The sequence below is a fragment of the Delphinus delphis genome, chromosome X (genome assembly GCF_949987515.2).
Source record: "Delphinus delphis chromosome X, mDelDel1.2, whole genome shotgun sequence".
NCBI lineage: Eukaryota > Metazoa > Chordata > Mammalia > Artiodactyla > Delphinidae > Delphinus > Delphinus delphis.
The window spans coordinates 4,823,912-4,847,334 of record NC_082704.1 but is presented as its reverse complement, the minus strand read 5'-3'; the positions used below and the strand labels follow the sequence as shown (position 1 = coordinate 4,847,334).

The 23,423-nt window shown below is 43.4% G+C and overlaps 1 protein-coding gene across 1 annotated transcript in view; it reads left to right on the top strand.

The window, feature by feature from the left end:
• The window catches only part of AFF2 (ALF transcription elongation factor 2), a 489,494-nt gene that overhangs the window by 166,566 nt on the left and 299,505 nt on the right, over positions 1–23,423 (top strand). The window lies entirely within an intron of this gene.

The window sequence follows — 23,423 nt, the reverse complement described above, 5'->3', positions numbered from 1 at the left end:
TCCCTCAATCTTTCCTTCTGCATCACCTTCTTCTACAGATGCCTACCTAACCCTCTTGTACTACCTTGATCCCTTCTGTCAAAGCCAAAAGCATTGCCTTATAAAAGAGAAGTCCAGAGGGGCCAAAGCCTCTCCCAAAGGAATGAATCGCTAACGATTGGATCTCAGGCCTTGTGGCCCCTGGGTGGGGGGCATATATTGGGTGCCTCTCAGGTGCCACCACGTAAGCGGCTGTCTACTGCACCTCAAGCGCCTGACTGCAGAAGAAACCACTGCTTTCACTGGTGACTGAAGGCTTGAAAAGACACGGAGGAAGAAAGTAGGTTGAAATTCTTACTCGATAGGACTCACAGACAGTCTGTCTGAACTATTGCAGAATCCGAGTTAGTGGTGTCTGAATTAGAGAAGTCTGACCACATGTACCCTACAGGTCTTCTTTTATTCACACTCAGCAGATGTGCTGATTTCAGAGGACGATGGGAACACCAAGGAAGGGAGGACGGGGGCCCTTGGTTTGGATTTGCTCAATGCATGTTTTGAGTATTATTTCATTTCTCAGGCGGTTTTGCTGTTGGTATCATCACCAATCATCAGGTCTCGTCAAGCTTCCTCCCAAGTATCTCTCCAGTCTGTCACCTCTTCACCCTCACCGCCTTCGAAGCGCCCGTGAGCATCTCTTGCCTGGGCCGCCTCCTGTCTGGTGTCCCTCCCTCTAGGCTCACCTCTCTTTCAAACCATCTTCCATCCAGGCCGATCCAGTGGGCAGATCTGACCATGTCACTCTCTGCTTTGGATTCTTCAATGCCTTCTCATTGCCTCCAGGAAACAGTCCAAATTTCTTAGTCCCACATACAAAGCTCTTCACTCTCTGATTTCATACTCCCTTCCCGACCTCATACTTCACGACTTCTTCACGTGCAGATGAGATCTCAGCCACGCGGAGCTACCTGGGGTTCCCCGTCATGTCCTGCTTTGTCACGCTTCCTTGCTTTTGTGCCTGCTGTCTCCTCAGCCTAGAATGTCTCTCCCTACCCTCCTTTGTCTTCCTGGTGAAGTCCTGTTTCTCCTTCAAGTCTACCTGGTTGTCACTTTTCTCCATGAAAGCTTCCCTGATTCCACGAGGCTTAATGACAAAGTCCTTTCTCTGGGCTTGCCGAGCGCCTTATATACACCTTGGCTGGCACTGACGTCATTGTATGGTAGTTACTCGTTTATGTGTCTGTCTCCTCTATTAGACTGGGAGCTCCCTGAGAGCAAGGAATGTCTCGTTCTTCTCTGTATCCCAAGTGCCTAGCAATCGCCTGGCACATAGTAGATACTCAATAAATGTTTGTCGAATGAATGAACTTCAAAAATCGTTACTTGATTACATTTCCTAAGCCATAATGTTAATCAAATAACACGAACAAAGGTAAACAATTGCTAGAAGATCCAGTCTCAGTTCTATTTCCTTAATTGTACTCTGTCTGCCTGTGTCTTACTCTATTCTTGTCCTGCATGGTCATTTGGAAATCCTAAATCCTAATTTCCACCTGATGACTTAATACAGGAGTGTGATACTTAAAAGCCAGAAAGCAACCTACTTTGAAAGAGGGGGAGCTGAGTGGGAGGTGGGACATCATTCTTGCCCCGTCTCTCGCCCTGGTCTCTTCTGCTCTTCTTTCTTTACACGGCAGTGCTGTTACTCAGGACTGGTCTGGAAATAGCATTGGCCCATCAAGAAGTCTGTTATCCTGTATCAACACCTCATTGGCAGAGTGACAGCTCACAGACCCACTGAGATCCACTCCACTGTAATCCTCTCTCTCATACATTCTCAACATGGCTGGCCCAGATTCAGAACCGACTCCATGCTTTCACTCAGTGCTCGGGCACAGCAATGAGAGGTACATTTCCAAAGAGAGTCTGAGCTGTCATCAGCTCTGGTGATGGTGCCCCACGGAGCAGCCTATGTGTACGCAGCCTTTAGTGACGGTACAGACAGACTTCGGTAGAGCCTTGTCTGAAAAATGGGTCGGATGCAATGAAGTCATGATAAGAGATCAATGAAGAAAGTACTTATTTTAAAATATAGGTGTCAAGGAAGGATTTGAAGGAGGGGTAGAGAGAAGCTTAGGGCCCTAAGGTCAGGAGAGTAATATACAGGTTTCAAGGGCAATGTGAAAACCAAAAATAAGCGGAAAGGGAATGAGAAGTTAGCCAGCCTAAGAGAGAACTTAGAAGATTAAAACGTGAGCGGAAGTACAGACAGGGTGGGGCCTTATGGAACTTTGAACCTAATGGAATTGATGTGGCTGAAACTCTGACCGAGTCTGGACATTCACCCTATTAAATCTTGATGTACTTTCCAAAAGCACTTAGCATTAGAATTCAGCCCCAGTCCCTGGCGCCAAGAGTTCCAGGCCTGGGGTTCTGGGTCCCTGGTCAAAGTAACCATCTACAATGAGTGGTAGCATTATTTTGAGTTATTACTGAAAAGGCTCGTCCACAGAGCAGTCATAGGATTTCTTTGAGCTTTCCCAGCTCTTTCCCTGGCTCAAGTGACAGGAGGCTGATGTGTGTTCATGAAGTGTATTTGGGCCGAGTGGGGGGTTGAATGACCAGGAAAAAGACACGTTCTAAGATACACGAATAAGCAGATATGAAGATATTAGTGAGTTGAGAGATCATAAACTATTTATTATTGGAATGAAATGTGCATGTGTGTGTGTGTGCCCTTATTTGTTTCTGTGTCTACACTTGTGTACGTAGTGGAGACATTTTAATTATTTCCCATCCTTGAAACTTTCCTTGCTCCTTAGAATTTCTGTACCGATAATAAGGATACTAATAAATACTAACTAAAAAGGATACTAATAAAATCCAGCTTTCTTGCCAAAGGTCGGCTTTTCAATGGAAGCACGCTTTTTAAACAAATGATTTGTTTAAAAGCTTAACTCACTATCTTTCCAGGAAACAAACAAACAAACAAACAAAAGACTGATGTGTTCTGCAGTTGCGCTTAGAAGACTTCTCTGTGAACTGCATCTGAAAACAGTAAAAGACCTATTTATATCAAGTGGAAACTGAGGGTTGCTTGCAGATGGTGTTTCATTAGGAAACGAATTTGTTAATAAATGCAGCTTTATACATGATTTCATTACAGATGTTTTTGCTTATTTTTTCATTAGGATAAAAAAAATCTGCCTCTACGGTTTCTGTGTAGCTGCCCGAGTGCATCCAGCTCACGAATGTTAAGTTCCCACCGTTCTCTGCAGTTCTCACACAAGGGACCTGAGCTTCCTATCCACGTACAATAAATAAAGCTAATTACAGCCGCAGTGTTCACTGCATAGGGTATAAAACAAGGCAGGCACAGGCACGAATGCAGCACTAACTTTCAGCTGGCGGACAAAGGGAGCCACTAAGATGAGCTAAAGCCAAATCCCATCATTCATGTATGTATTCAGCGTTTCCATCCAATAAGCTTTCACTCCAATAAGCTTCCATAAGTACAGTATGAATGTGTGGAGTGTCATCACCATAAAGGGTCATTTGCTTTCCAAGGTGCTCTTGGCTGTGACCTAAGACTATCTGAGGTTCCAGTTGCCTCGAAATTAGGAGCCTCTTCGAAAAGTTGAACGGAACTGAAGGAATGATGGGATTTGGCTTTAGCTCATGTTAGTGGCTCGCTTTGTCCGCCAGCTGAAAGTTATTCCTCGCATTCGTGACTGTGCCTGCCTTGTTTTATATCCTATGCAGTGAACGCTGTGGCTGTAATTAGCTTTATTTATTAAACGTGGATAGGAAGCTCAGGTCCCTTGTGTGAGAACTGCAGAGAAGGGTGGGAACTTAACATTCATGTGCTGGAAGCACCCGGGCAGCTACACAGAAACCGTAGAGGCAGATCCTTCCAAGAACGGAAGGCCGTCCAGCTGCTGCACGCAACCCATGCTAAGCATTTTTCACTTGATGTACGTCGTGAATTTCTTTTTTTGCCCATTCTTATGGAAATAAAATAGTATTCAGTCTAAGGCTCTCACTGCTTCAATCCCCACCTCGCTGGGAATGAATGGAGAAACCTTGGAAAGGCCTCACACTTTCAAGGGTGCCAGCAGAGACCTTGACCTTAAGATGTATCCCATAGAAGTGTAGGATCCAGAAAGCTTTGTATGTTCTCTGCCAGTCCATTGCATAGTAGTTGCTTTTTTCTTTGTGCTTTTTGACTAACTCTTCCAATTGCTTGGTCTCATTGGGATTAAAATTCATTTTCCTCACCACCCCTCTTCCTCTGCCCTCCACCCCCCAGCAACTTTAGTGTCTCTCTAAGCTGAATGAAGTAGCCTTCGCCGAGCATCTGAAAAGCATCGTCAGTAATGCCAGTAGAACTTGGAGCCTCACATTCTTTGTGATGGAGAGGTCCGAGATGCTGGGAGGGGATTTATTTAAGGTTGTCATATTTCGCTGATTAAAAAAAGGTGTCTTGGGGAGGGGCGGCTGAGACCACCGTCACAATCATAAGGGTGTCTCACCAGAAAGTGACGCATAGCTGTAACCCCAGAAGGTTTCACGGAGACAGAATGCAAGATAGATTCTTTAATTTAATTTTTATTTTATATTGGGGGACAGTTGATTTACAATGTTGTGTTAGTTTCAGGTGTACAGCAAAGTGGTTCAGTTATACATATATCCATTCTTTTTTAGATTCTTTCCCATATAGGTTATTACAGACTACTGAGTAGAGTTCCATGTGCTATACAGTAGGTCCTTGTTGATTATCTGTTTTATATATAGTAGTGTGTACATGTTAATCCCAAACTCCTAACTTATCCCTCCCTCCACACCTTTCCCCTTTGGTAACCATAAGTTTGTTTTCGAAGTCTGTGAGTCTGTCTCTGTTTAGTGAAGTCAGACAGAAAAAGACAAATATCATATAACATCACTTATAAGGGGAATCTAAAAAGATGGTACAAGTGAACTTATTTACAGAGTAAGATAGATTTTTTTTCTTTTGCGGTACGCGGGCCTCTCACCGTTGTGGCCTCTCCCGTTGCGGAGCACAGGCTCCGGACGCGCAGGCTCAGCGGCCATGGCTCACGGGCCCAGCTGCTCCGTGGCATGTGGGATCCTCCCGGACCGGGGCACGAACGCGTGTCCCCTGCATCGGCAGGCGGACTCTCAACCACTGCGCCACCAGGGAAGCCCAGTAAGATAGATTTTGAACTTGATCTTGAGTACTGGGTGGAATCACAATAGGTGAAGAGGGATCTGCAGGGCAGGACCATTCACGTGCGTGCAAATTAGTGATGGGTGGAGAGACTGTCAGGTACAAAAAAGGGAGATAAGAACATACAAGGTATATTCTGAGCATAGGCCGGTTTGTCTGTGACTGAGGGTTTATCGGACCAAAGTGAGCTGGGCCTCAAAAAGCCAGAGACTTAAGTGTCTTGAATGCCTAGGTGATGTGGTATCCAGATTGTGATGCTGAACTTGAAACCCCACTGTCCCAGGGGCTTCATGGGTGGTGGCCTAGGAACTCTCAGGCCAATCCCTGTCACCGACTCAAGCAGTAATTTCTGAGCTCCTGCGTTCTCTATTCCCTTACCCGAAAGCACATCTCATTTCTTGCTCTGTAGGCATCGGTTTTCCTCCGCCTGCTTTCCCAAGGCTCTTTCTAGAGCAGTGCTGAAATGGTTGTTGCAAACGACGCTCTCCTCCCCTGTCCTTCCTTAGCCCCTCTCCCTCCATTTTCTCTAGTCAAACTCGGGAAGAGAGCTCAACTTTGGCCTAGTAAAGATTGTGCAAATGCCTGGGTCTTTTTTTATTTCCCCCTCTCATCTCCTCAAGTCCTCTTCTTTAGCATATATATTTCTTTTCTAAGGCTGTATGTAAGTGATTCAGCCATCAACATCCTGGAACCATGTCAGCTATTTCAACATTCCATTTTTTTAAATTAATTAGACTGTTTGGTTTCAGTGCAACAGTCTTGGTGCTCTGTGCTTTTAAATCCCGTGTCACTTTTAACACTTTTCTTTTTTTTTTTGGTTGGAAAGATTGATTTATTCTTATTCTGAAAGGAAACCTTTAATTTTTATACTATGCCAATTAAAATCATCATTAATAAGGATAGATTTTAAAACATTGCTATTTATTCATCACTTTAGTAATCCTCTGTGAGGGGATGTGTGGTATATTACAAAGTACAGTTTGAACAAGGTCTCCTGAGATGTGGGTTTCACTTCTGGCCTGGACTTGCTGCCTGAACTTGAGAGAGTGAGTTTACCTCTCTAGGCCTCTCGTTAGATGGGGAATTCAGATTAGCTCATCAGTGAGGTTTCTTCCAGCAGTAAATCTCTGAGGGCGTGCTCCTCCTTTGTGGTTAAGCCCAAACCCACCTTGTTTGTAAAGGTCCTTCAGCTGTTGCCTCCCTCCAAGAGTGTGGGCCTTGACAGCCTGGAGTGTGTGAGCCTTGTCTGCCCACCTCTCAGTCCCAACCTTCAGAACAGTTGAGGAATTTTGAAGACTTGGCCAATATGGGCAAACTAGAATTGGATCTTCTTTTGGGATTGGATACCAATTCGGCGTGGAGTATTATTATATTTCAGCTCATTTTTTAAAGAAACATAAACAGCTATAGGCTGCATTTCACTGAAAGACACCAAGCTGTGAACTCAGGAAATAGTGTCCTAATCCTTTCGTCACCACCCACTAACATAATGAAAGATGGAGAACTTCTGTTTTCACATGACTTCTAGGAAAATATTTTGACAGATTCAGTATGCAGTAAAGCGATAAGCTTTTGTTACGTGTGTTCCAAATCATCCTGTTATCACTGGATATATCGATTAGCTTAGTACATTCTGAGCCAGTCGTAAAAAACAGACTGTTCACATTCTGTGCTAAAGAATAAGAAAAATTGACGGGTAGATAACCATATTGATTCAAGCCAAACAGTGAATGCGAAGGGCTTTAGAAAGGAGTTATAGAACTCTTTATGGCTGTTGTAAGTCTCTTAAGTATTTTTTTTTAATTGACGTGAAAGCAAACGATCTTTAATTGACTATCTTTTTAAAAAGTGCTATGCTTTGGTTACCGAATAGAGTTTATAATATAGGTGACAATAACAAAAACCTATTACCTTTACACTTATGGTTTACAGTTGCTTTCATATACATCATCTTATTTTTTTCCAGCTTTACTGAGGTGTAATTGACAAATAACAATTGTATATGTTCAAGGTGTACAGCTAGATGTTGTACACCTTGATGTTTTGGTACACATAAACACTGTGAAATAACCTCCACAATCACGCTAACGATTGTGTGTGTGGTGACAACACAAAATCTACCCTCTTAGCAAATTTCAAGCGTAGAGTATGGTATCATTAACTATAGCCACCACGCTGTATATTAGGTCTCCAGAACGTATTCATCCTGCATAACGGAAACTTCGTACCCCTTGACCAATATCTCCCCATTTCCCCCAAATCCCCAGCCATCTTATTTTGATTTGATTCTCACGGGGCCTGGGATTATTAGCATTCTCGTTCCACAGATGCAGAAATGTAGTCTGGGAGAGACCAAGGGTTACTTGCCTAAAGTCACCCAGCCAGCAAGTGGCAATGCTGGGACTAGAACCCAGGTCATCAGTGCCATTTCCATGATGCCGTGGAAATTCAATTTTCTAAAATTACCTTCTCTACTGGCATGTAAGGGGCAAGAGAATAATGAGCTGAATCCAGCGTAAGTTGAAATTCCCCTGATGGGTTCATATTTCAAAAGTCAGGGGCCAAACCTACCGAAAGAGCAATTTTTCCTATGGTATTACAGGTTACACTCATGTGTTTTTCATTTACAAATATGGTGAGAAGTAGTGTTTTTGCAATATTCCTAAATGAGTAACATATGACACAACTTGTTAGAGGACGTCTTCTTGGTTCATGAAGTTTCTGAGTTTTTGTCTATTTGGTAGCATGACTTTAGCAGAATGATCAGACAACAGAGGTAAAAGCTGGATTTCTGTGGCTGAAACACAGCCATCCTCTAGATAAACGTTAGGTGTGAATGAGGGGTCAGTTAAAAGCGGGCATGTAATTAATTGTTATAGAAGGAGTAAGAAGTCTCTCAAATGTTTGAGCCCCCCAAGTATAGTAATAGAAAAAACTTACAGATCATCAAATTTCAAGAGTACTTAGCAAGGAGCAGGAAGGGTCCCTGGCTTTTATCCGTAGATGCTGAATGGGTGAGTCTCCCTGTACCTTAGCAAAAGAATGCAGGGAATCCATCGACTGCCTACTCAGAAAATCACTGTGAGAATCCGTGAACTAAGTAGCTGTGAAAGTTCTTTGAAAACTTTACCAGGGTCTGGAAATGGGAGGTATATTTGTTTTCCATAGACGGCCATAACAAAGTATCATAAACTGGGTGGCTTAAACACCAGAAATTTATTCTCTCACAGTTACGGAGGCTAGAAATCCAAAAAGGTATTGGCAGGGCTGAGCTCCCTCCGAAGGCTCTAGAACAGGATTCTTCCTGGCCTCTTCTAGCTTCTGGTGGCCCCAGGCATTACTTGGCTTGTAGACCCATCACTCCACTCTCTGCGTTCGTCTTCACGTGGCCTTCTCCTCTGTATGTCTCTCTGTATCCTCTCCTCTTCTTAAAAGGACATCAGTAATTGGATTTAGGGCTCACTCGACATCCAAGATGATTTCATTTCTAGATCCTTAACTAGTTACATCTGCAAAGACCATATTTCCAAAGAGTTACATTCTGAGGTTCTAGGTAGATATGAGTTTTGGGGGGACACGAGTCAACCCACTACGAGAAGTGTCATTTCTTCGCACATCCCAGACTGGGAATGGAGGGAGGCCGGTAGTGTTCATTATGAAAAACCCAAGCCAGTCCACAAGAGGGAGGTGGGCTTCTGCACCTCAGAACTGAATTCAGGTTTAGTCCGCAAAGGTTCTGAGCTAACTTCTCTTTAAGCTCTTCACTTTGACTGTGGATAAACTGTTAAATACAGTTGTGGAGAAGTGATTTTTAAAAATCCTTTAGATAGTAGCTATAATGTTTCTTCCTAATTAAGTAATAGAGAAAAAAGAATTTGTTAATGCAGTTGACTTGATTATGAACTGGAGCTTAGGTGGGCAATTTTTTCCATGAAGTAAATATTTTCAGCTTTGTGGGACACACAGTCTGGCAAATCCTCAACTCTGTCACTGTAGCATGGGAACAGCCATAGACAATACGTAAATGAAGGGGCATGGCTGTATGCCAATACAATTTTATATGTGAATACCAAAACTCAAATATCCCCTATTTCCATGTTTCACAAAATATTCTTTTGATTTCTTTCAACCATCTTACAGTGTAGAAACCATTCTTAGCCTGTGAGCCATACCAAAACAGGCCGTTGGCTGCATTTGACTTGCAAAACCGTGTGCTGACCCCTGGGCTAGATCTAGACAAAGCTTCAGACAGCAAAAACCATTGGCTTGCTCTACCTGTCATCAATAGGAAGATGGCTTTGAGAAGAGAGGGGAGGAAGGTCAGCTCTACAACCTGCAGAGAGCAGAATCCTGGGTCAGGAAAGGTGCTGGTGGTGAAGGTAGAGCTGGCCGGTGGGGGAGAGGCTCCTCCAGGCCTGCAGGCAGATGGATAAGAAGGCTTGGTACCCAGGATTAGAAATAGTCTTCACACCACAAATCACATCTCTGCCCAGGAGGGTTCTCTTTCCTTAGTGACTCATGGGGTGAAGGTCATTTTCTCTTTTGCTTTCTTAGAATTGGAGTGCCTAAGCTCCTAGGAACAGGGGACCATTTACGTGCTCGGTCTGGGCTCAGAATCACAGATGCAAAGAGATGATCTCAGAGATAACCAGTAAAAGGAAGCTGGTCCTATCTTTTTTTTTTTTTTTGTGGGAGTCCCTGTAGGGACATTTTTTTTAAAAAAATTGGAGTATAGTTGCTTTACAATGTTGTGTTAGTTTCTGGTCCTATCATTTTATCGAGGGAGAAGAACCTAGTCTAAACCCAATTAGGATTCTGGACTGGGAGGACAAAAGTGTGTATTTGACTTGGGTGTGGGGTGGAAGGGATTTCTAAGATTCTAGGAATAGCATGTCCTCTGGCATAGACTGTGACTTTGGGTTAAGTGGGGTGAAAGGGCTGATGGTCTGTGGAAGCCCCTATAGGCTCTTCATAGCCGGCGTGTGGGGTGTTTGTGTATGCATGTGTACATACGCCTGTGCCGTTGTCCGTGTGTCTCTCTGGGGGAACCTGCGAAAGCAGTGGAATTCTGGGAGGAGAAGGCTAGAGAATGATGCCTTTCTTGGTACTTCATGAAGCTTTTGCCCAGCCTCCACGGCAGTACTAGGTTCTGAGGTGACTTAGAATGAAAGAGTGATAGGAGAAAGGATCTATTTTGTTGAGGTTTTAAAGGTGAGATGAGGTTGAGCTGAAGCTTCAAGTTGAAATGCGTGGGTTGATGGAAAAAAAGGATGTCGAAATGAAATGGACTGTGTAAAGCCTTGGCAGTTGGTTGGAGTTTCAAGGGCTGTGCTTTTTATGATGTAAGCAGTGATAGCTCACTGCTTAAAGTATGTACCATTGAAGAATGCTACAACTATATTGCAATTTCATTAAATAGGTTGCTGATGGGAGAAGTGGCTGCCATCTTGCAGTTCCAGGGGTCACCATTCACATAGACTCTACAGTGGGACTGATGACTCCTGAAGCTGGTTAAGGAGATGACCCTGGTTTTAGAGCAAACCTATTCTTTGACCTTCCTCTGCCTTTCAGCATCCCCTGTTCTTCCAGGTCTTGATGTAAACTTACTGGGGAAGCCGGCTTCCCAAGAGACATCCAGAAATGCCCTCCCAGGCACCTGCTGGAAATGAAATCAAGATGCTCACCCTGAGTGGAGTCTCACCAGTTGGTCTCTCCTTTGTACTGAGACACCCAAACTATCTCTCTGCAGCTCTACTCTATTTACTTGAACAAATGTGGCCTTCGGATCACTGGGGAGATGGGAAGATCTAACATGCCTTCCCAGGCAAAAAGGGCCCACATCAGAGAGTTAAGTCTGAATCCACAATCCACCTAAAATTAATCTCAAAGGAAATAGTTTTATTGGATATTTGAGTGCAACATCTGGCCCAAGGCCAAACGTATAAACAACAGTGTAACATTTTGAGTTGTTCACATTGAGTCTGATATCATGAATTGGGATGATTTAAATCTGAAAATATTATCATATGCATTGTTGGAAAGATCCATTAGAAGAGACCGTGTATCTCATATCTTCTTTTATTGATTGACTTTATTTATTCATTCAACAAACTTTTATTGAGCACCCACTGTGCTAGGAGCTGGAAGACTGAGATAATGAAGACATGTTGCCTGATCTTAAGTAGCGTAAGTCAGGGCATATGGACACAAAAGCAGAAAAATCACAGTGAAATGTAATAGATGGTTGTTCACTATTCTGTGGGAACTGAGAGAATGATGAAGGGTGTCTGAAATGTTCAGAAAAGCTTCTTGAAGGAAGTAGTAACTTGAGTGCTAGCTCTTGAAGTGTGATTAGAAGTTTTCTTGGTGAAGAAGTGGCCGTATAGGCACTCTACCATGTAAAGCCACATCAAGTTGTAAGTGAGCCCGTTGACTCCTGGGATTCATGAGACACAAAAGAATCAGTTGTGTTTGGGGAGTTAGGAGGAGACTTTTTAAAATTAATTAATTGATCTCTTTAATTTTGGCTGCGCTGGATCTTCGTTGCTGCGCGCGGGCTCCCTCTAGTTGCGGCGAGCGGGGGCTACTCTTACGTTGCGGCGAGCGGGGGCTACTCATTGCGGTGGTTTCTTTTTTTTTTTCTTTTTTTTTTGCGGTACGCGGGCCTCTCAGCGCTGTGGCCCCTCCCGTTGCGGAGCGCAGACTCAGCGGCCATGTCTCACGGGCCCAGCCGCTCCGCGGCATGTGGGATCCTCCCAGACCGGGGCACAAACCCGCGTCCCCTGCAGTGGCAGGCGGACTCCCAACCACTGCGCCACCAGGGAAGCCCGCGGTGGTTTCTTTTGTTGCAGAGCACGGGCTCTAGGCGCGCGGGCTTCAGTAGTCGTGGCACGTGGGCTCTAGAGCGCAGGCTCAGTAGTTGTGCAGAGGGCCTGAATTGCTCCGCGGCATGTGGGACCTTCCCGGACCAGGGCTCGAACCCGTGTCCGCTGCAGTGGCAGGCGGATTCTTAACCACTGCGCCACCGGGGAAGTCCCGAGGAGGAGACCCACCCCACCCCACCCCCTTTTTTTTTTTTTTTTTTTTTTTTTTTGCGGCACGCGGGCCTCTCACTGTTGTGGCCTCTCCCGTTGCGGAGCACGGGCTCCGGACGCGCAGGCTCAGCGGCCATGGCCCACGGGCCCAGCCGCTCCGTGGCATGTGGGATCCTCCCGGACCGGGTCACGAACCCGTGTCCCCTGCATCGGCAGGCGGACTCTCAACCACTGCGCCACCAGGGAAGCCCAGGAGGAGACTTTTAATGCTGTGAGTACAGCAGATGATGTTGTAGAAAAGTCACGTTGGCGGGGTGGGGGTGGGGGTGGGGGGATGGGGGGATTGGCAGGAGAGTAGGGGAAAGGGAGTTGATGTCGTCATAGGGCTGGTAAGGTTTGAGGCAGAAAGAGTACTGAGCAGGCTGTTGAAATATTCCAGGCCAGAAATGCTAGCAGTTTGAATTAGGGCCGATTTTGAGGTAGATTTTTAAGGTTGATTAGATGAGATTCGGTGATTAATTAGATGGGCCATTGAGAGGAAGCCCGCGGAGAGGATCTAAAACGACTCTGAGGTTTCTGGCTGGTGACACCATTACCCAAGATTCTTTTCTTTGACACCCAAGTCTTCACAAAGCAGATAAGTTTCTTTCTTTTATCTCTTTTATTGTCATGCTGTCATGATATTATAGGCTTTGAATGTCATGATATTTGATTAATGTTCGCACAGTGCTTCTGCAAAGCTTTGTATGAAAAATCATGATTATTTTCTTATGCTCCAATGAAGGATTTATTTCCTATAAATGGCCTTTTTTGATTCACCACTTAAAATTAATGTGTTAACTCAGAAAGATTTTATTAGTACTTTAGAGAACATGGGAAAATATGCTGAATACTTTCTTAGAAATCATAGAAGTGGAAATGAAATTTCCTATAAGTTATGGAGTATATTAAATATTAAATCATGTTTTGTATTTTGTAATTTTTGGAAGTCAAATGAACACATTACCAGTTGCATTTCTCTTGTAGTGATAGCTGTGGACTTTGCTATGATCTTCCCCGATTTTTTTTTTCTTTAGACTCAAGCTGTCTACACAGGGCACCTGCTTACAATGGAGAGCTGCGGTTAACTTTCCATTCCACACCACCATCCCCACCCCCCCACCCCCCCACCCACCCCCACCCCCCCGCCGCCGCCCCGAGGTACCATCTTTAGTGACAAAGCACATCTTTTGTTTTTGGTAGACTTGCTGTAGGGTTATGATGACTGACCCTCTATATAAATTGTTACCTGGAAAACTGTTCAGCTCTACTTCCTTGCCTTTGTTTGGTGGAAATGTTGATTGCCATTCAGTTAAGGTGATGAATTTCTGGTGTGGAGGCAGAAGGAAGGATTAGAATTGAAACTAATTGAAACTAGTGCAAACTAAACTAATTGAAACTAGTGCAAACTAGAATTTGCACTCCATAGTTTCTAGGATTCAAATGGTGTTTTTCAATGATAGGAGAATTAATCATAATAATATATTTACCTTACTTACCCACTCCTGTTCTCAACTGTTTGAAATTCTCTCTGTAACTTCTCTATACTTTCTTATTTTGAAATTATTCTAAACACAGAGAGGTTGGGAGCTGAGAGCCTCACTGTTTGCAGTGAACAACATGGAAGCCAGATGCCAGGAGACCTCACCAAAGGCCTCACCATGACTAAGTTATAGAGCTGAGCCTGAACTCTAGACTGGTAGCTCAGTACATTAAGTTAAAAGAACAAAGCAATCAGCATCTTAAAGAACAGCTGTACAAGTTATAGAATTAGACGTTCTTGATGATGGAAGGACTCTGCAAAGCCAGTAAGTCCAGCTGGCTTAATAGAAATGCATTAGTCGGCTATTAGGCTGCACCTTTCTCACCCAGGAATGGGAAAGTCCTTAAAAGCCACAGGTGAAACCTTCATGTGCGAGCACTTGCATCAAAAATAATCAAGTGCAACGTGGCACTTGGCCACTTTTCACAACTCAGAGTTACAGATACAAGTTCCTTAGTTCGGGCACTCCAGCAGATATATTAGCCATAGGGAAGAAACAACATCTAGCTTCTTCTAAATTTTGACTTATGAAGGAAAAGGCATCCCTAACACATAAATACGTTCATTTCACCTTCTGGGAAGAAAAGAAATGAAATTGCAGCTGCAGTGTGTTATTGAATCGTCCTGAAATTAGACTTTAGAGTTCGGGAAGATTGAAAGATTGAATGCCAATGTTTTCTACACGGGCAGAACCAAAAAAGGCACTTTATACGTTTGTTCCCTCACTGTTTCAGCTCTTACATAGAATTAGTCCAAATCGCTGTTAAAGATCACCATGTGTGACGTAGCAGTGCTTTAGCATGTTAAAATACATATTGGGTTGGGGATAAATTGAGAACGAAATTAATATTAGATTTACTTTGTGGATTTTAACTGCGACATCATTCCTTATGTGCTTTACATAGGTAGACATAAATATATTTCTCTCCAAACCATATTAACAATATACACATAAAGACTGTGTAATAAAACAAACAAAAATTGTACTTAATCACTGCTGAGAAAGACGACTGTTAATTTTTTTAATGGCAATCTTAAAGTAAAGAGGCTTCGCTAAGAGAAGTTTTTAAAAAATTGCATCTTCATATATCAAGAGGATATAGCACTTCAAGCTAGAAAGAACAGCGTTGTGCTTCCTGTTTTGAATAAGCCATTAGGCATTTTTGTCTTTGCATCTCTGTTTAAGCTGTACAGCGTTATTTATTCCAATAATTAGTGTTAAGTTTCTTGGCAGTAGGCAATATAGTTACCTTTAAAATTTAAATGGGATAAAAATGCCTGAGAACATGCTTTAGGAAAACTCTTAATATTTATTTTCAATTGGCTCTTTAATTATTCAGTTGTGTATTATTTGAAAAAGAAGAATCTTGAGAAACAGAAGGCCACGGACAGAATATGTCCCAGATGAACGGCTTTGGTTTTTCCGTTGGTTGGGTAACATCCTGGACGGCTAAGACGTTAGTGATGCCAAGTGGAAGCTCCACTACCCCTTCACCTTGCCAGTCTAAACGCATTTCCGTTAGAACAGCCCACGCCGCTTTTTCTCGTTCTGATTCTCCTTAAAATAAGTTTCCGTCATTACCCCTGCTCTCCTCCCTTCCTGGGTATGTGAAATCCCAAGGTTGTAGGTCCCTGAATTATCAGCTTTGACACCTCCATTCCCAAGGCAAGGAGGCAATGACTGCAGCTTATTTGAAGATTCTCAGTGCCGTTTATGTGGCTCTGGATTTCAAATATAAATATGAAGGTGATTACTTTTTTAACTATATAAATTAATTAGAATGTATTTTTAAGCTTAATAAACCCTATAATTCTGAATAAGCATACCAGTTTCAGAGCAAATCAGTGTTTCTAAAGATGGAAGGAATAAAGCGAGCCTGTTCTGAGCTATTATGAAGAACAAAGGCAATCTCAGGGTAAGGTTGATACTTATTCGTTCATTTATTATGTATCGGGCACATCTACATGCATAATGTAGTTTCAATCTTTATCAGGGATCTGAAGATGTTAGAAGAAGAGATGACTGGATTTTTGCCAATTGCAGTCAGAGTTCCCGGCAAAGAGTAGGTGCTCATTAAACATGTGCTGAATAAGTTAATGAAGCCTCTGAAGAACGGAAGCGGCCGTAGCATATTTGAGGCAATTAGACAGTAGTCACAAGAACAAGTATATTCAGTTGTGTGATAACGAAGTACAGATATAAGTGTATTTTAAGTGTAGGCCTTTCTTGAAGATGAAGGCCCTGAGACTGGCCAGCAAAGCAGGCTAGGATTCAGGGAGGTGAGGCTTGGGGGTGAGGGGAATTGGATGACCAAAGACCAAGAAGAGAAGTGAGAACAGTTTTGATAAGTAACAAACCAGTCACTAAATCAACCTCGTTTGACCTCTGACAAGCAACTCTTACGTGCAGAGGACTGTGCTGGGGCTTTGAGGGAGACAGAGTTGGACAAGATCGTGCCCTGCATTCAGGAAACTTACTTCTAGCAGGGCAATTAAGATATGTATTCGAATAACAACAAAGCAAGGTAAAATGTCATGGTTACCAGATGCTATGCGAGGCCACAGTAGGCCGAGGTGCATGCTGGCGGGCAGATCTAGGATGGGTCTGGGGACGTATTGCCATCTGCACCAGGTCCTGTAAAGCACTAGGATGAAATCATGGTAGTGCACTGTCTTGTGTGTCCTTAGACTTTTTTGAGGCGCTGATGAAATCTCTAGCTCCTCCCCCCAGAAAAATCTGCTAGTGGATACACCCAAACAATTTTGTATACAGTCGCTTAGACTTCCTGAAAGCCATCTCTGGACCGTCCGGGGAATCCATGTACCCACAATTGAGAACTTTGGTATAGTGGGGGGAAAAATGGCTTTGGAAAGGGGTAGAGGGTAGAGCCATATTTGAACTGCAGCTCCATCGCCTCTAGCTATGTGACTGGGGCGAGTTTCTCAAGCCCTCAGAGCGTCAGTTTCCTCATCTATAAAACAAGGACAGTAACCCCTACTTCATAGTATTGAGGCATCAGATGAGTTAACTGAAGTCACATGATTACACGGCCAGGTGCCCGGCACACAGTACTTTCCACGACGCGGCTGTGTATGTCCCCCTGAGAGCGGGGGCTTAGTGCTTAGCTAGGTTATTTTATCGAGTGCTGTCTCTCTTCTTTCTAGTCCCACCAATCAACAAACTATTTGTGCTTTGAAGTAATCCCCAGTATGTAAAAGAGAATGAGCCTATGCGGCAAAATTAACTGAGAAGTATAATCCCACACCGGATTCCCAGGATAATAAGCAAATTCAAAACTGAGCCTTATGTTCTATTCAGATGTTGAGCTCGTCATGCACTGAAAGGGGCGTGTATGTGTGTTTGTGTATGTACGTATGTGTGTGAACAACAGAACGTTAGAATGGGGTTTCGTGGTCTCTCCGTCTCCCCCGTCCTGAGGGCTCTGTGCCTTTGTACGTCTCAGGGACACCTGTAACCATCACCATGTGTTTCGCATGGTTTGTTTTGAGGTACTGAGGGATGCCTCAAGATCTGGGCAGGAGCGTGCATGCGCACACACAGACACAATCACACCCACAAACACAAATGTATACACACAAAAGCCTGTACACCAACAGAACAAAAGCAGCAGGTGACAAATACATACTGTAGTTGTTGTACAAACATTCTGTAGCTTTACAAGCATGATATTTACTGAAGGAATAGAAGGAGGGTGGCAATGGGTGGTTGGGTTTAAAATCAAAAGTTACTCAGCTGGTCATCGTACAGGTGACTCAAGTTGGCTTTGTGTACGGTGAACGTTTTGATTGCAGGCCTTAAACATATGTAATCCTAATTTTAAGAAAACTGGTGGACTAAATACTCATTACACAAACAAAAGCCCTTCCATTCAGCTTTTCATTGCTTTGCAGTTATTTTGTCCAAAGTAAAATGAGTAATTATTTGAAAGTACTTTTAGCACACGCACCATGTGGGCTGCGCTTGTTCCTGACATCTACAGTCCTTTGAATGGAAGTGCCAAAGGCCCCCTGCCACCGTGGGCCACAGCCAAGTGGCATGTGAATCTGAGTCTCACAGGTTACACGAGCAAGAAACAACTGCCGGACCAGCCTGCTCCTGGGAAAGATGCAAAATGCAAGCACTAGAGAAGAGCGATGAGGTCTTGTCCGAGGCTAGACACCGAATAGGTAGTTGGTGACTGGGTGGATGGGTGGACAGGTGGGTGGGTGGGTAAATGGATGGCTGGATGGGTGTGGATGGATGGTGGGTGTTTCAAGCAAGCCTAGTGCTATAGCAAGATGCGAACCTTCATAATAGATCAGGGCATGCTTATTCACTTCCATGAAAAAGGAAACTCTTTTTTCAAAACAAAATTCTTGTGATTTGCTTTACAATAGTTAACACTGTGTTTTTAAATCAAAAATTTATATTAAGTGATCCTAACCTGTATTATTTCGGTGGGTTTTTTTGTACTGAGAAACTCCAAAAAGTTGATGATTTGGATAGGTAGTAATTCCTAAACCTCAGATATTATTATTTCCATTTTTGTTATTATTATTAGAAGGACAATAGCTCTGGAGGGTCAAGAATGCCAGTGGATATGCGTTTTGCCACACCAAACCCTTGCGTGAGGTGAAATGAGTGGAGAGATCAGAAGAGAACTTGACCATCCATCATCCAGCTGATCTAAGTTGTGGTCTGGGGTCTCCTTGTATTGGCCATACACACATTGAGCAAGTCGCATCTCTTCTCTGAGCCGAACATTTCTCAGCCCTATCAGAGGGAGGAGTAAGCCCTGCTTTACTTTCCTTAAAAGGCTGTATGAAAATATACTGAGGTTATGGATGTTCAAGTTCTGTGTAAACTGTAAAGTGCATTGTGCGTGCATGGTGAGAGCTTCCCAGATCCTTTTATCTGTCCAAGCGGAGTGACATATGTGTTCTTGATCACTGTGGTTGCAAGCAGGAGCGTATCAGTCTACCGAGTACCCCATAACTGAATGGGTTGACGTTTGAGGTTAAAATATCGTATATTGAGCTCTAACATTGGATGTATATGAACTCCCAGAGTTGCCCATGTAGAATTATTCTTTTCCACTTTACTTTCTTGTGGATGGGGGGGATCTGAAGTGGCACTGGATTATACTGCTGTGTTAATTTTGCTCATGCCGGTCTTAGGTGAGATCTATGTCTTTTTAAGTATAGAGTTTATATTGAGGGCCTGTTTCTCCCCTCTGCATTGATAAGTTGTAAATGCAGTTCTTGTCTGGAAACTTTCCAAACCTGGCTGTCCTTCATTCCACTCAGCCTTTGTCTTGACAAAACACCAGCCCCAGATGCTTTGCCTATTCCTGGTCAAGGTTTAGACTTGAGCTCTTCCGAGGGGTGAAAGACTTTTCTGGCATCACTGACTTTTGTTGGCTGCTGAGACTTGGGGAACTATTTAGAGCATGTCTCCTTATGAGGCAACATTGCCCAAGAGAAACTTGCTTTCTGTTGACTTTTCATCATTCAAATGAATTTGTGCCTGACATACATTAATGTCACCCGTACCTGATTGCCCAGAAGTTACCCTGTGTGTAAGGCTATGCAAACATTTTAAATGAAGATAGGCTGATGTACATTTCAGTCTAGATCTGAAAAGCATTAAAAAATGTAAAAGCTTCATCATTGGACAGGAAGTGATGGAGGCTACTTTAGAATCATTATTGTTCTAAAATAATTCACGAATGTAACTGACCCTTACTAATCAGAAGGCTTTTGGAATTGGTAAGAGTCGGCCCTTAGAATCATGGTTTCTTTGAATTCAGCCACGTCCAATAGTTTTGATTTTGAAGGAAGCTTTTGGTTGGCCTTTAGGTTGGTATGTTTAGCTTCAAATGCAGCATATTCCTGCCATGTTACATGGGAGCCCAAACAGCGTTTTCTGAGAAATGTAATACATTTCTGCAAAACATTTTTATTTCTCTCTCTCTCTTTTTTTTTTTTTTTTTTTTTTTTTTGCGGTACGCGGGCCTCTCACTGTTATGGCCTCTCCCGGACGCGCAGGCTCAGCGGCCATGGCTCACGGGCCCAGCCGCTCCGCAGCATGTGGGATCTTCCCGGACCGGGGCACGAACCCGTGTCCCCTGCATCGGCAGGCGGACTCTCAACCACTGCGCCACCAGGGAAGCCCTGCAAAACATTTTTAGAAGGTGATATAGCAAGTCTGATTGATAAAGGGATCACCTGTAAGTACATTGTTAATGAGGCAGAGTCCAATTTCCTAACCTGGGCCCTCTATTCAGAGCACAAATTCCTATAACCGCTCAGAATAGCACTTAGGCACTTAGAACAAATATATACCTGGCCACCTACACACCTATTTGGTTTTCTAAAGGTCAGAGCAGAGCTCCTGAGTTTGAAAGTGTACCTCAGTAAGAAAGTATCAATTTCCAGAGTGAACACCCCAGTAGCTAAATTGAGAAATGCAATTGTAATTATTTGGTAAAGGAGAAATCAGCTCACTGCACCTGCACATTGTCCTACAATAAACTCAAAAGGGAAATGTCTTCATTTTGACTAACATTGCCCTCTTTTAACCTTGGGTTTGTTAGAACCTGTTTTTCCGTGGGCGTTATCTATATTATACATGTTTCGAAACCAAAGCAGTTCTTAGGCGCCAACGGCTAAGTGGAAGTAAATGTGTACTTGGAAAAAAAAAAAAAAAGCTTTTCTGATTTAAGTAGCATAACGGAGAACAGGATTCCAGGTTAGACATTTCCGACTAAAGGCACTTCTGGAGGTGCTTAAGTTCAAATTAAACGTGTTAAAACCCAAATTAGAGTCAAATCTGATGTGAGCCAATTGACTGTGAGCCACAGTCGTGGGCAGTGAGGAGGGATCTGCTAGGTCACGCACGGTGAGCTCAGGTCCTAGCGTTGACTCCAGGGGGGAGGGGAGGAGAGGTGGAAGAGTCGTGACCAGTGGCTAAAAGGAATTTAATAATTACACTCTCACACTAGTTACTTCTCGCATTATTTAAACAAAACTAGGAACGTTCTCAACCCAGTAAGTTATGCCTGTCCCGTGGCAGGAATTATCAGAGGATGTTGAAGGGTCATCTAAAGCATTTGCCTAGAACTGTAAGGTTTCATTCCTGGTTAGCACAAATTACTACAAGTGGTGACTTTATTTTCCTATGAGTTTGAACTTTTTTTAGTATTGGATAAGGTGTTCAGAATTCTGAATACCTAAGTGAAAGGCCCAAGCTCTAGGATGGGAGAATAAAATCCCATTGGACAAATAGCTATTCTTTTTTATAATGAGTGACAGCAATTCTGGTGAAATACCATTGTAGGTGTGAGCCATTTCCAACCTCATGTTCATGTATGTGGTTTTGGAATTTAATGCTCAAAATTGCCAGATATCTCCTGTTTACTTCATAGCTCCCTCCCAGACCCCTACCAAAATATGACTGTCTTCCATTTGAAAAGTACTGTTCTATTTAACTCTTTTGTAAACCTTTAGAACTTTAATATACAATGTGTCCAGGTAAGAAAATCTGTGATTCTCACCCTCCACTCCTGTCTTCCCCCTGCCCCCCACACTTGCACTCACACACGGATATGTACTTCCATTTTTTTCTTTGAAGCCCGGAGGCCTATGCATTTTTTCAGTTTCAGAAATGGCTGACGTGGAACTCGGTAGACTGTTAGTGGTGGAAGTTTTCAAGTCTGTGATTTTTGGCAAACATCTAAATGATTCTGTGATAACTAATAAAAATGGTAATGAAATGGTAGTTTCTGTGATGGTTTCCATCCTGACAAACTCCTGACAATTTCATATATATTTGAAGCCATGCCAAAATTGAGGAATGAGGTGGAATCATCGATCTCATTTTCCATGTAAAGCGTAATAGGCCCAGGCGGAGAGATGTAGCGCGGTTTACAGCAGCAGTGGGCCCTTCTCTTTGCCCTCTGTTTGGAATCAGTGAATCCAGCCACACGCAGGACCGAGCACCTACTCTGTGCTGAATATCGAGAGCATATGGCTCATATGACCATATGAGTTATTGTTATCAGTGGGACACTTTTTAAAGCAAAAGGGGACATGAACCAGTGCAACGCGCATTTGACCTCAGCTGAGGGACATTTAGGCAAGTGACTTAGCCTCTCCGAACCTCAGTTTCTCCAACCGGGGATGAGAATAACACCTGGTATGTGGACCGTGCCTAACAGTGCGCGGTGCACGGTACGGCCTCCAGAAAGGGTTCATGCCATCCTCTTCCCTGGAAGAATTCCCAGCCCTGGAATCCTGTACATTTTTGTCCAGTGCTTGACGACATTTACCCAGTGCTCCTTCCGTTGGGTACTTAGCGTTCATATGTGTCTTCTTCTAATGCTGTTTGGATCATCATTTGTGGGAGAGCTGGGTCTGTGCCTTATTTATCTTTGCGTTTCCTATAAAACCATTAGTTCATTAATTCATTAGATAGCTACTGATTGAACACCTCCCTTTAACGAACAAAAATACTTGAAAAACAAGATAGGTATAGATACATAGGCAGGTAAAATAAAGCATGCCTGCACTGGAGGAATACACAAGAACCTGGGGGACTTAAGAGCTGATGTGGTCTCTAAAGACACTTGAGTCTACTGCTCAAGCAGTGACTTATGACCAGGGGAGTTTTCCTGACTTCATTCAGATGTAGGAATCATCAGTTTTGGTTTCATAAAACATGTATTGGCATTTTCATCGGAACAGGGAGAGAGTAAATAAGTAACCGTCTCTATATCACAGGGTTGCCATTTCTTAAAAACAGAACAAATTATCAGGTTTCAGTTGCAACTCTTTAAAAAAAAATCTTGCCCAGACCTTGTTTTAAAGCCTGTAATTTCGTCCATTTTTGGATGCATTTGGATTTTTTTAGACGTTTAAAAATAACGGAGATTACAAAAATCGAAAGTTTTCTCATGGTGGTAGCCTTGTTTCTTTATGGTATGCCAATAGGTTTAAGAGACGCTGATGTTGAAACATTGAAAGTTGTGGAAGAAAACCAGCTGGGTGATGAATCGGACTTACGTAGGATAAATCTCATTACCCCCTGCCTTTCTCCTCCTCTCCCCCGTCTCCTTCCCTTTCCTCTGTACTGAATAACCTGCTACGCACTAGACATCAAGTCCTCCCTCCCCCGTTTAATTTGGAAGTGCGGCTCCAACCCTTTGGCCATCACTTTATGCCAGGTGAACATCGCGTCTCACCTGATTTCCGCACCTGGTTTCCTTGCCTCTGGTCCTGCCCCTCCACACCGTGCCTTCTCCACCTTGCGGCCAGGCTGAGCTTTTAGTGCCGCCCACTACCTAGAGCTATAGATGAAACGTCTGGAAATGCCTTTACCCGGCCCTTCTACCCTCACTTTACGCTTCACACGCTCTAGGAAGACTTCCCAAGCCAGGCGCCCCTCTTCTCCATGCCCGGGGCACCCTGTCCTCACTCCAGTGGAAGCGCGTCTCACATTCTATTTTTTTTTTGGACATCTTTATTGGAGTATAGTTGCTTTACAATGGTGTGTTGGTTTCTGCTGTATAACGAAGTGAATTAGTTTTACGTATACATATAT